Source organism: Nipponia nippon, unplaced genomic scaffold (genome assembly GCF_047370975.1).
Source record: "Nipponia nippon isolate SJK-2023a ecotype South Korea unplaced genomic scaffold, ASM4737097v1 scaffold_6, whole genome shotgun sequence".
NCBI classification, from domain to species: Eukaryota; Metazoa; Chordata; class Aves; order Pelecaniformes; family Threskiornithidae; genus Nipponia; species Nipponia nippon.
Window position 1 is genome coordinate 26,759,436 of NW_028262380.1, and position 13,547 is coordinate 26,772,982.

Here is a 13,547-nt window from a genome sequence, read left to right on the forward strand (position 1 = left end):
AATGTTTTGCTACATTGTTTTCCACTAAGGGTTTGCATTTTGAGGTTGTATATAACCATCCACAAAGTCTCCTGATGAAAGTGGAACCGAATGCCAGCAATGGTCCCTCTCTGTGCTTGGGCTGCCTTTAAAGACAACCAACCAACAACAATCAGCTGTAGACAGTGTGAAGGTACCACAGTTATATATTACCATTACAGAAGTTTAGATTCTTCTACAATTTGGGGGATCCTTAAAGCATTACTATTCTGCTTTTGTGAACTATTTCTGTCAGCATCCCTGCAGCCCTGTAAGCTAGCTAGAGAGAAAGACATACCCATTTCTAGGGAAGGGCCAGTTGGGAAATGCAGCAACAAGTCCAAGATCAGTCATTCGGTCTGATCCTCTGCAGGGAAACAAACTGAGCCGAGAAGAAGATGCTCAGCAGCACCCCACAAGCCACGTACCTGAGGTGCCCAGCCTCTTCACGGCACATGGGAGAACAGGGAGCCTTCCTTGCTTCTCAGCACCAACCTGAGCAGTTGAGCAGTATTTTCTGTTATCAGGTAAGAGCTGGCTTTTGGAAAGTTAAGAGAGTCTGACAGCTAATCAAGGAAATTCACCCCAGGGAACTGAATGCTTACTTTCTCCAGAAATCATGAAACACATCCAGTTGCTTCTAATATAAAAGTCTGATTACGCAGCAACCCATACCACTAAAGTCTAACGCTTGAAGCTTGCCTACAAGGGCATCACCGGCAAAACCGCCAGCTTATGCTGGCTTACACCACTGTTGAACAACACCTTCAGAGCGTACTGCAGTAGTGTTTTTCTTTATATTAAAAACTGCAGAGCATAGAAATACGTCAAAGATAGACTTTGAAAAGGTAGTCGGGTACTTTCTTCTAGACACAGCTTTCGAACAACAGATCATTGACAAAAGAGAAGTCCTAGGAACACCACAGGGGTGCGTTCTCCAAATATTTTGTTTATAGGGTTACCACAAAAAATGCAAAAGGCCTCCAAAAAAACCCCTACTTGGATCTAGCCAGAAACGCATACCACACAAGCACAGTCCTTCCACTAAGAAAGCAGCCTTTGGGGTGGTTTTGTTTATGCGCCAATTAGGCTGTTAAAAGCATTCAAAGGTACCCCACCTATAAGAGAGCGCATTCCTCAGGGTGTGCAACAACAAAAAAGCCTTCTTTTTCCCTGAAGATCTCTAAAACTGTAACAGAGAACAGATTGTTTCCTAACATCTTTCATACAACCCTGTTTGTGTTTCTGCAATTCAAACACACTTTTCACAGTGTTTAACTTCCTTCTCGTCTTAATCCCTTAAATTTGATGAATATATCAGCACTGTTTTCCCCACAGAAACCCAAAGCCAATTTGTAAAACAGTAAGGCTTAAAGACCTTCTAGTTATAGTGCTATAAAATAACAGTACCGTAGAGTCCAAGTGTTGTTGTTTACATATATTACAACTTTATTCACATTACAAAGTAATGTGCAAAGGACAGATGCCTGGACAGATGCAAAGGACAGAATGCCTGGACAGGTGACAGTTGTCACAGCTGATACGTATTTTTTCTTAACCTATAAAGCCTTTCCTTTTAAATATAGTCTTGCAAGTGTAAAAACAAGTGTAATACTAGTTACTAAGGTACAGGACCACATTAGAAACAGCAGCGATGCTGATTCTAAAGCACAGAGATCCATCCCTGAGATGGCACCAGCCCAAACTGCCAAGGCTGCACCTTGCTGCCCAAGCTCAACCGTGTTGCTTCTGGCCCTGAGGTAGATCGCATGAGACCAGCTCAGATCCCCTCTGCAGCCACAGCACATTTACGTGCAATGCAGATAATCCTCCTACGATAACCAAGTGCAGGGGGACTATTCAATACAAGAAAAATTCCAACAACGCTTGACTGAACAAGACAGGGCAGTCAAGTAGCATGTACAATCCTGACCTGAAATGTTCTGCTTGGGTAGGTATTGGGTACCAGTTAAGCAAAAGAAAGCTGCAAGTTCCTCATTCTTATTTCAGTATACCAGCTTTATGAAACAAAACATATCCTTTAGCAAGGCAAAGGATGAAAGACCATATAAGCAGCATCACCTGCCCAGCATCGCTGCCCACGAATGGAAACTCCATGTCAGAGCCTGACTTCACTGAAGTCAGCTGGAATTCAGCAGAGCACAGACAGGGTTTCACCAGCTCAGGTGTCTTAATCGAGTTCTCTATTTACTACATTACACTGCTCTTCAATTCTTGTATTTAAAACCTTTAAAACGATGATAAAAAAGACCCCAAAACTGTGCTCTGAAACCCTGATCTCAGGAGAAGATACTGGATCAGGTTTGGATCAGGCTTGTACAGATGTAGGAGAAGAGTAACTGTTCTTGCTTCCAATAGGGCCAAATTCAAAACGCTGTTTGGAAATGTTATACAACTCTAATAATCTCACTCAGGGGGTTACTGCTATGCTTGCTTGTATCCAGATTTAAAAATGGTCAGGAAAACCATTTGCTTACATTATTGCATTTTTATCTTGCCATAAACACCACAGTCTAAAGTCAGCTTGCTTCCAAGTTTTAAACTCAACCAATAAAACCCAATTGAGAAATTATACTCATTTATATATCCAATACTAATGATCACTGTATTTTTTTAACCCTTTCCTTATTCCTCCACTGCTGTTAAAACTTGGGTTTAATTTCTTCCCTTCCTGCGCCTTTGCTGCACATTGGCTACGCTTTTGCAGAAACATATCCTACCATAAAATTGTAGCTGTGTGTTTGGGAAGACTCTAGAAGTTCAGCTACTACTTTTCAAGAGCGCAGGCTGCACTTCAGATTTGAAAACTCAGACAAAAGATACTGCAGAGCAAGGGTTCACTTGCAGGACTCCACTTTTTCTCATTTGGCATATACTATTACAACACAAAATTGAAGTGATCCTCTGTTTCCAGAGATCTTCATCTTTACAACAACACAGCACTAAATGCCAAATGTGATGTGGCAAGTTTTACAAGCGCTATAAAGGAAAGAAATAACTATACTACCCTAAATGAACACCGCTTGGGCATCTCTGCACCTCAGATGTATTGGGAGGATCATAAATAGAAGCCAGAATGAATGTGATGCAACACATCAAGTTTTCAATGCTTCTAAAGTAATTGAAATTTCTGAAAAGGAAAAAAAAAAAAAAAAAGACTACTTAAATTAAGAAGAAAGCAACTACAATCTCGGACAATGAGAAATAATGGGTACCATCAGCACACCATATACAGAAACCAATTAAGAGCTGGAAAATATTTGACTCATGTATAGAATTATTGACAAACGCTCAGTCACCATTTGATCTTGGCAGCTGGGCTTGCATTAGGAACAGGAAGGCAGCATTCACAGGCTGCTTGATAAATTTCCCCAAAGTAACATACACGCCATTACCTGCTCTAATCTTCCAATTGTTCCTCAAGTCAAGCATTTTTTTCCAGAGAATTTGTCTTTATTCAGCTGCTTGTTTTTTCCTATAAACTCTTTTTTTCCTCTCTCTCTCTGTATATATTTATACATGTATGTGCCGAGATCTCAATATGCGGAAGTATAGGCAGGCATGGAAAACCTTCTATATAAAAACAATGACAGAAACCTGAAGCTCTGACCATTGTCATTTGAAAACAAAGTTATCATGGATTTTTAAATTTTTATTTATTACTGTTACAATGCTTCCTTGCTTTCACATTCTGGCTAAAATCAGAAGTGGAAATGACAGAAGAAAGGGTGTTTTTTTAACACCATTAATTTTAAGCCAGAACAGAAGCAGGAAGTACTGGAAGTTTCACAGGAAAGCTGGTCAGTTTAGTTTTATTGCCGGAAGCTACCCCAACATTTCTTTTAACATTTAAATACAGAACAGATATGAATCTCTAAAGATTAAGGTTCACGTGCAGCAAAGCCAGAGCAACATGTGAATGGGTGCTGTTATCAAATTGAACTTTAACTATCATTACATCAAGTTTACCACATATATGTATTCTACTGTGATGTTTTATTTAATAAAACAATAAAGCCTCGGTTCCTCAGGACAGGGGTTACACATTTTGAGTTAAAAAAAGCTATCGTAGGTCATTAAAAATTAATACGGAACTATCACCTCAGTGCTCATGAAAAGTTTGACTACTACTACACAGAAACACTTGGAAAGCTGTATTTCAAAGTATATGGTTTTCAGTTAGGTACCTAGAGATACTGAAACCGTAACAATCGATTTTGGATGGGAGTGGTGGAAACCAGCTGGAAACCGGAGCTGAGCCCCCTCCTTGTGCAGTTCTGAGCACCCAACAGCATCTGCCAGCTGCCCAGCTCTGCACCTGCATCGCGCTGCACATGGGACCCCCTCTCCAAAAGTGTTGTTTTAATTACTATAGGTTTTTACACAGTGGAGTCAAACACACATTTTCATCGTTACTGCTTAGTGTCAATTCCAAACAGTGGCTTTTTAAAAGTTAATAGGATATGCATGTGTATATAAAAGATGGGCTAAAAAAATGAAAGGAAATGGAGTTCTGATGTCTGAGTCAGAGTTGGTGTGTTTCTTGGCATAAAGCTATATAAGGAGGGGAAAGGAACAAGAAAGGCTGGAAGATGAGACTGGAACACATCCAAATTTTTAATGCTTCTAAAGCAACTGACATTTACTGGCCAAAGAAGAAAACAATTCAGATCATTTCAGCCAAAACAATTCCCCCCCCAATTCTTAAATAGCTAGGACTATTAGCTATTACTAGCTAATCAGCTATTACTAAGGCAAGACTCTGTCTTATTCACCTGAACTACCCTTCATTCTTTGAACTAGTGCGTTACACATAAGACTATCAATGTGGGTGTATTTTACAAAACTAATTCAATGCAAAAAAGAACCCATACCGGAGTGGTCTGTGAAGGCCACCAGTAACCGCCACATGAGCCCGAACTTCTCTCGTCATCCCGCAAAGTAACCCTGGTCAACCATGACATGCATACTGGCGTCTGAGAGCAGCTTTGACATCAGTAGTTCCTGACGCATTTTGAACGACGCGCGCTTTGCGTTGCCTATCCAACCAAGCGAGGAGGGAAAGAAGGACCACCACGCGCACCTCCCCAGGCAGCACAGGCTTGCCGAGACAAGCAGGCGACAGGCAAGTGGTGGGATGCAGACGTATCAAACCCTGGTTAGGAGACCAACGGCAAGAGTGAGAATAAGGGCTCAGTGTGCATAACAGCAAAGATGAGCAGCAGCCTGCCTCCCACATCCTTGTGTTTTAAAAAGTATTTCATAGTCCAGCAAACTGAAAGGAAGGCTGCAGGAGGGAGAGATGCAAGGTAGGAACATCAGCAGATGACAATTTCTGATGTAAAGCAATACCTGACAGGACCGTCAGGAATCTGCAGAAATAAGTGACACGGATGGACAAGAAACATAGCGCCAATGGAATTCAGTATTAACAAATGCACACTGAATACAAGCTTTTATGCTAGTTATAAAATCTCACAGAATTTTTAATTAAATCATTAATTAAAGGCTCTAGAAAGGGACTTGGAACAGCTCAGCAAAAGTCTCCGCTCAAGATACAGCCATGGTTTAAAAAGCAGAAAAACAGAACCACAAATTCCATAGCCTTGCATTAACAGAATTGAGATGTACAGCATTAGTCGAGAAGACAATAGTGCAGACTCCTCTATAATAACATGCTGTGCTAGTCACCCCAAAAGATGCTGCTAAACCAGCCAGGGTTACACCTGTTTCAGAAAGAGGTAACGTGTGGCTCTGGGAATGGAAAAACCCTCACAACAGACTGTCTTCCGGAACAATCCCAATCTGCTGAAACACATTCAAGTATGATAAGACAGAAAATGCTTTGGAAAAGGAAGTCTGGCAGTTTCTGTTTGCATATACAAGAATGTGCGTGTGTATAAATACAAACTAAAATTAATTCCTGCAGGAAGTCATGGAAGTCAAGTATGGCACATTTTATGTGAGGACGAAGACCAGGCACATTTGTTCCATTTACGCAAAGTTTATTACTAAGATTCATTTGATCGACAACATTGAAGGCGTGGGTCTACCTCTAACCATTACAGACCATGATAACACAACAGTGGGAGAGATTACCCCATAAAAACCAGAGATACTCCTACTCTCTCCTCTGGAAACATACAGCACTGATACCTTGTAGATGAGATGTTGGAAAGAGAAGGACACAGGGTCCCACCACCCTGACAATCCCCACAGTCTCAAACAGCAGGCAGCACACCATTTATCTGGCACAGATGAAGCTCACTCCACAGTGGGTCTGGCTCCGGTACCAGGCAAAAGGAGCCCTACAGAGGAGCAGCAGTACCTGCTGAAACTGGACTGGGCTTTAAACTAAAAGAGGGTAGATTTAGATTGGACATAAGGAAGAAATTTTTATGATGAGAGTGGTGAGACACTGGAAGGGGTTGCCCAGAGAAGTTGTGGATGCCCCATCATTGGAAGTGTTCAAGATCTAGTTGGATGGAGCTTTGAACAACCTGGTCTATTGGAAGAGGTCCCTGCCCACAGCAGGGGCATTGTTGGACTAGATCTTTAAGGGTCCCTTCCAATCCAATCCAAACCATCCTATGATTCCATGATTCTACCTGCCCTGTAATCTCATCCCTGCCTTTCCTGGCTATTACCCACACAAAACCGCCCTGGTTGGGAAAACAAGGAAGCACCAACCATGTAGTGCCAAGAGCCAAAAAAGATACAAGATCCAGAAAGACGACCATACAGACAACCACAAGGCCCAGCACACTGGAGCCTCTGATCCTCATGCAAGTGGGAATGACAGCCCCACATGAACAGTACACAAGAGCCTCTCAGAGAAAGGCTTAAGTTTTGCAGAGCTGGCTACCGCTCAGGAAGGGAGAGAAGCTCTCCTCTGAACACTCTCTGATCTCAGATCCACCTCTTACATAGCTCTAGAATATTGACTTCGATGACACTTTGGTGCATTTTCCATCTGGAGATTTGTCAGACCTTTTTGGAAGCCATCTACCGCAGCCACTGAGCTCTCCTCCTCCTCTCGTCGCTCTGCACATAACAGACACCACAGGACCCCCTACATAAATTGCACAAAGTTTAAATTGTTTCAGAAATTGCATACTCAGCATCTGGGAACATACACATTCCTTAATGATTTTCTCAGTACTGCATGTGCTGCTGAAGGACTTCTCAACCCCTTCACCTCAGGAAGCATATATTTAGAGTCATGTGTGGGCAAAGACCTATTTTCTCAGAGAACTAATGTCCTGGCTTGAAGCTTAGATAAATCGATAGCCCTTAGATTAAAGCATCTTGCTGCCCTCGAGACAAGCCCAGAAGAACTTCTTCCCAGCTGAAGAAAAATAACAGTTTTATGCCTTTTTCTGCCATTTCGTAAGACAGGCAAATGTGATTAATTTCTTTGTGTTCAGAGTTAATTAAGCGGTCTCAGGAGACCATCAAGACTTGTCACATCATTTGCCTTTCTGTGTTAGGAGAGCAACCGGTATTGTTGTCCAAGTCATTGCTTTTCCAGGATGTTAGCTCCTCCAGCAGGTAACCTCTTCCAGCTCATCCAAATCCCATCTTCTCCACAGGGTCTCCTTTCAAAAGCCTCTTTGGCCCAAGACACAGGCCCAGGAAAAGTAACCCATTCTAGTCTGCGTGAGCCCATTCTCTTTCTCTCCCTACTGAAGGCTCAGTCATCATATCTATCCAAATGGAAGATGAGGACCAGGTTCTCTCACTCCCCCGATATCAATATCATTGAGATTAAGTCCTTAAATGTGATGAAAGCCACTCTATACTTGGAAAAAAGATCAATGGTTACCTTCCAGTTATCCACCAAACTGTGTTCAGATAATCCCCAGTGAGGGATGGAAGATCAGTAATTACAATAACTCATCAATAATTATTTCAGTGAAGGTGCTACAGGAGTGCCACACCAACGACGGAGCTGTGTACACATATAATCATTGTAAAATACTTAGAGACATAGCTTGTAATTTCCTTCCTTCTTTCCCACCTATTCCCACAGAACAGTGAATTACCAACACTTAACAAGTCTACCTAGTTGGAAGACATGACTGTCCTCAGTGAAGGAGATGCAACTGAAAGTCCTCCGCTGTTTCCCCTAGAAACTCATCAACTCCCAGTTGTAGAAAGCACATTTCACTGCTTGCTGTTCCCCCCTACGTTCACCTCTGGGCTGTGTTAGATTTACTCTCTAGTAGACCAAGTCCAGTTAACGGCTTGCAGAAAGAGATGGCTTGTCCAGATCTAAGAGTTTCACAGGTATATCGAAAGCGACCACTTAAGACTTATAAAGATCAGAGCGAAATAAAGACTTGAAGGGAGCAGTGCGTGTATAAAGAGACCAGTTCTCCAACAACAGTGATCTATACCCAAACATACAAATGGAGTTGCTTGCCATGTAAGCTTAAGATCAGTGGTCCCCTGATGAAAATAGTAACCCTTTCATTTCAATTTAATTTCAATTCTTCCAGAACAGCCAAAGGCCTGTCGGTATTTTCAGGACGTCACTCAGGTGTCTGTGGACTTTACACAGTCTGAAACAAAGAACAGGCACTTGCAAACAAAGGACAGAAAAGCGTGATGTATAGTCCGAGCACAAAACCTATGCTTCAGCTGTAACAAAAGGATGTTCCTGCAAGAAGTAGGGCGATGCAAAACCGAGCAGGACACTGATGGAAAAACAGGTACCTGACTTCTATGGCAAGTTGTACATCACAGCATTTAACATTTCACTGTGGACAGCATCCCGAGGCAGTGGAGGGGAACGGGGAAAAAAGCTCTAAAAATGAGAACATTTGGGCTTGCCTGAAATCCCACCCACTGCAAAGACCCAAGATGCTCACAGACCCCAGGCTAAACACACTCCATGGAAGTGCCTGGTTAGTCCTTTCCAGAAACAGTGTGGAAGTCTGCTCTCTCTGTTACAACAGGGTGAAAGCCCCCCTTACGCAGCAACTCTGCAGCAGTGGCGCTTGCACAGAAAGCAGAGGGAACTGGGATGACTTGCTGCCTTGCATGAAGATGCTCAGAGCCCAACCTCTCGGAGGAAAGCCTCAGCCATGAGGCGACTGTCTTCTGCAGACGCTAGGAGCCAATGCTCCCCTTCAGACACAAGCCATGTTGTGCAGGCAGGGCTCCAGCAGAGAAGGTTAATAGGCAGAGATTGCATTAGGTGTTAGTACACAAACATATACTAACCCAATAAGTTAAAACCAGATGATTTTTCCCAACTGTGCCTTCCAGCATACTTTGCTCAATGAAAAGAAAACAAAAATCTAGGAGTTGTTTCATTTATTAACCTCTGCAGACTCACTGCAATCATAATTGGGCAGCCTAACTGCTCAGAAGATTATTCCAGTGATTCAACCGCACCACGATACAAATAAAGATATCCGCATAAAGTGGGCTGCAAAGTACTAAAAATTAAGACCTAATTAAGTTATACATTTGTGCATCATTGCCCTCTCTATTAGAGTTTGGAAAATTGAAGGCAACGTGCTATTATACATCATGTGCTATTATTCACATAAGTGTCTAAATTACAGAGTTTGGGAGATACTAGTTATGTGCTTATTAAAAAGCCATTTAATTCATCATATAATACACAGACTTATTTCGAGAGTGAAACAGGAAACATGAAAGCAGCATCTGAATACCAAGTCTCAATCAGAAATTATTTCTGCTGCCATAACAACAGTTTTTCCCCTCCAGATTTTGGTTTCTCCTCTCACACTGAGCCACAGCAGGGGCTGGAGGAGAGTTTCTGAAGTCTGATTCATGCCCTTCACATTTACCTTCTTTAAAAAAAAAAAAAAAAAAAGGCATGCTGAGTACAAACTGTGAGAGGAGGTTCACAGTTCCTCAGAAAGCTGTGTAAAATTGCTGATAGAAGCCAAATAAGACCAAAGTTAAAGGACCTGAATAAATCTGGTTTAGTCTGAATGTTTAGACCAGAGGCTCTTGGGGGCAAGGCGGAGGTAAACATCTGCACTGGACAGAGCAGTGATACAGGACCCGTTATTCTGGAAACAGAGGACATCCTTGGATGTGCAAAAAAATGGTTAGATGTGGGGATACAATCAAGTTAGTCTTTGCAGCAGATGTGATGGAAGCCTTGGCCCAGCTTGAGCACACAGAAATGAAGATGCTGAGTAGCTGTCAATCATGTAGCCCTTAAAGAAGCCCTGCTGATGTTTCACACCCAGCTGTCGCTTTTTGTTTTTCCTCCTTATCCTTTCCACCTTGTGCCCAATTGATTACAAGCTTGGCTAGCACTGGAATTTGTTCAGCTTCGTGGTACGCCGGCTAGGAGGGGAGGACCAAGGAGGGGCCGAGCAGTCGGCCCCCAGCCGGGGTGGCAGCATCCCGCCAGCCCCACCTCCGGCAGCAGAGTGTGCCCTGGGACCGATGCCGGAGCCCAAAGGGCACCCCAGGGCAGCTGACCTCTGGCCCTGCGCAATTGGCAGCTTTTCAACAGAACTCTTCCCACCCTATGAACGCTAACTCCCAAACCCCAAATTCAGGGTTTTATCAGCTTAGCTTTTAAGAAGCCATTTAATGTCACAAATGGCTTTCTAAGCAGTCCCTCCCTTCTCCCTCAAAGGATTTCACAGAGCATCAGGGAGACAGAAGAAAATTTCCTCTCCGAATTTAAAGTATTTTTAAATGTAAATATATATTCAAAACAGCCTAAATATTTAAAAGAATTCCTAAACTGGGTTTGCTTCATGTGAAGGGATTTGTGTGTCTTTATCATAGAAACCACAGCTGTTAAGTTTTTCATCTCATCATTATTCCTTCAACAGTAATTCACATTAACCACAGTGTATCTTTTATCTTAACAATTGATAAGAATTTCTGAAGTACTAATTTATACAACTTCTACTTGAGTTAAGAAGGCTATCACCATCTTCACGTCAGAGACAGATAAACGACAGCTGCCCTAACACTGCATAATACCAAAGTCACATAAGCAGCATCTTTCCGAAATTGCTCTTTTAACCATTAAATATCTGTGTCCTCAGTTAGAAACACCAAGCAGAACAGAGTCGTCCTCCTCCACAACAAGCTTTTACAGCCAAGGATGCCACACACTGCTTTTGTAACGGTAAGAGATAGCACCAAGTTACAGCGTGACTGGCTCCAGCGAGATACACGTTATCCTTCATTTGACTTCTCCACATTTTCTTACCACTTGCTTTCAGTGACGTGGGCCTGAAGCTCTTGAAAAAGAGCACAGATCTACAGCTACATACTGCATTTAGCCTGAATGGGGTCTTTGAAGGCTTCCAAGTCACACTTCTTTTGGATTCAACAACTAGTCCTTGAAAGAGCTAACAGCAGCACCTTTCTTGTATCCTTGTAGACGGGATGGCCATGCCTACAGCTAATCCCCAAACCTTCACTTTACAACCTCCTCCAGCTTCTCTGCCTTAAATCTTCTGTAGCAGAGGTGGGGGGGGGAAGAAGTGGAACAGAAAAAAGAAAAAAAAATGAAAGGAAATTTTTAGGCTTTTGTTTTGACCTGTCTTACTATAAGTTCATTTAAGAGTGCAGTTTTCAAGGCACAAAAAAACCTACAGTATAAAAAAAAAAAAAAAAGTTTTACATTAAGGAAAAGAAAGAGGTTGAAACAGAATATCTCAATACTAACGCTTTTAAAGAGCTGAACAGGAAATTCATGAAAAGCAATCCTTACCCATGACCATTTGGTGGTTTTCATTTAAATGTACTGATGTATCACAACTTTAACCAAACTTCTAACTGCACATATTTCAGGGCATCAGGTAAGTTTAGAAAATAAGTCATCTCTTATTACTCAATAACACCCAGAAACTTACATTTTCAAGAAAGTCTCTTCATTTCAACTTAAAGAGCCCCCACTCAGCATCAGGGAACACTTCTCCAGCACCGCACAGCCTCTCACGTTGCAAATGAGCTGGTGGGCTTTCCCCTCCTCGCTGGCCAAAGAGATCCCTGCTGGCAGAAGAGGATGATGAAAACACATAAGCAACTTCAACCAGGGTCTAGACAGCTACTGTCTATGCAACTCTTTCTGCTTTCCATGCCATGGTAAGGCCAGATTGATAAAAGGTGTTGAAGGCAGCTAATAGCACTCTGGAAAAACAAAACACCCCAGCAACAGGAGTCGGGAGCCCAACGCGATTGGATACGTTTGCAAATCCTACCAGGAGCATGTTGTAAAATGTGGCTATCCTGACCAGGGAAAGGAGAGACACTCCCAACCACATGCTATTCAAAGCCTGTGTCAGCTCAGGCTGCCAAGCTGCTAATTCTTGTTGTTTATAAGTTTTTAAACAATCTGTTGGCTAGTCTTTCAAGGAGAAACAGCCTGGCACTGACTTGAGGTCATTTATGAAGTCTTTTCTTGTCTTAACCATCTATAACAAAAGAAGAGCTGAGCTCCAAGTAAACGAACAACCAGCCAGATGAACTTCCCTGATGCCAGCTCCTGGATGTCACACGATCCCTACAGATGTATCTACCATCCTAGTTATCATCTATGTGACCAAACACTAGCTTGCAGCTGGCGCTCATAACACCAGCGCTAACAACCAAAGTGGAGAAATCGCCCCAGAGCTATGGAAAGTGATGCCTTAGGGACACCTACATCTAAATCTGTGACTCAGTAAGAAAAGACAGATGCATATCTATTTTACTATCAACTGCACAACATTGCTCAAGCCACTTCCCTCCACTTTTTCCCCCAAAACACATTAGCACAATTACCAAATATTTAATATATGCAGGGATCCTTACATAACCTAGACATTAGAGCACTTCTTAAAGTCCCCAGCACCGTCAATGTAGACAGATCCTTCCATGATTAAGCACAGTGTGGTTATGTAGGGAACTGATGGCAGGCACCTTCATGGCACAAATCCGCAACACCCACACTCCTTTGTTCTGATGTCTCGCAACACAGTGGCCTTAGCAACATAAATCATCTTATTGGTCATTAAATACTATTTTTCCATATAATGTTAAAACTGTTCCACAATAAAGGATTTCTCTAAATATAATGCTTCCCCCAAACAACGCTAAAAACACTACTTAAGTTAGGCAGTTTGATATGACCAGAGAGTTTAAAAAGAAAATGAAGAGAATTCAACAGCAACTTTTAATTATTTGTTCTGCCAAAAAAGAAAAAAAGTATCAGAACTCATCGGTCACATCGAACTTTCCCATCCATTTGAACTGGGAGGAAAAAGTTGTACAGCAGGAAAGGTTTTATTATATTTCTGTTCACACAGGGACACGAGCAATGCTAGTACGGGTTACCCATGGGGGAGGGAGGTGTTCTGTCCTGATTGCAGTTAAAAGGTAGGTCTGTACAGAAAAAAACTCAAACAACACTGCAAGTTTATGTTTTCCTCAGCAGGGAGCAAAGCACAGAAAGGGAGATGGAGGAGAGATGTTTATGGCCCAATCTGCCAAGGCAGACTGAGATGGGGCCA

General features: G+C 42.3%; 1 protein-coding gene across 13 annotated transcripts in view; it reads right to left on the reverse strand.

Moving 5' to 3' along the window:
- The window catches only part of APBB2 (amyloid beta precursor protein binding family B member 2), a 204,682-nt gene that overhangs the window by 158,028 nt on the left and 33,107 nt on the right, over window positions 1-13,547 (reverse strand). For 9 of the 13 annotated variants that reach the window (XM_087736248.1, XM_087736244.1, XM_087736247.1 and 6 more), the window contains exon 2: window positions 11,910-12,045. The exons of 3 other annotated variants lie outside the window; for them this stretch is intronic. The gene's annotated coding sequence lies outside the window, so the exon portion shown is untranslated. Of the gene's footprint in view, window positions 1-11,909; window positions 12,049-13,547 lie in introns of all 13 variants that reach the window. One more of the 13 variants, XM_087736240.1, reaches the window with a different exon arrangement.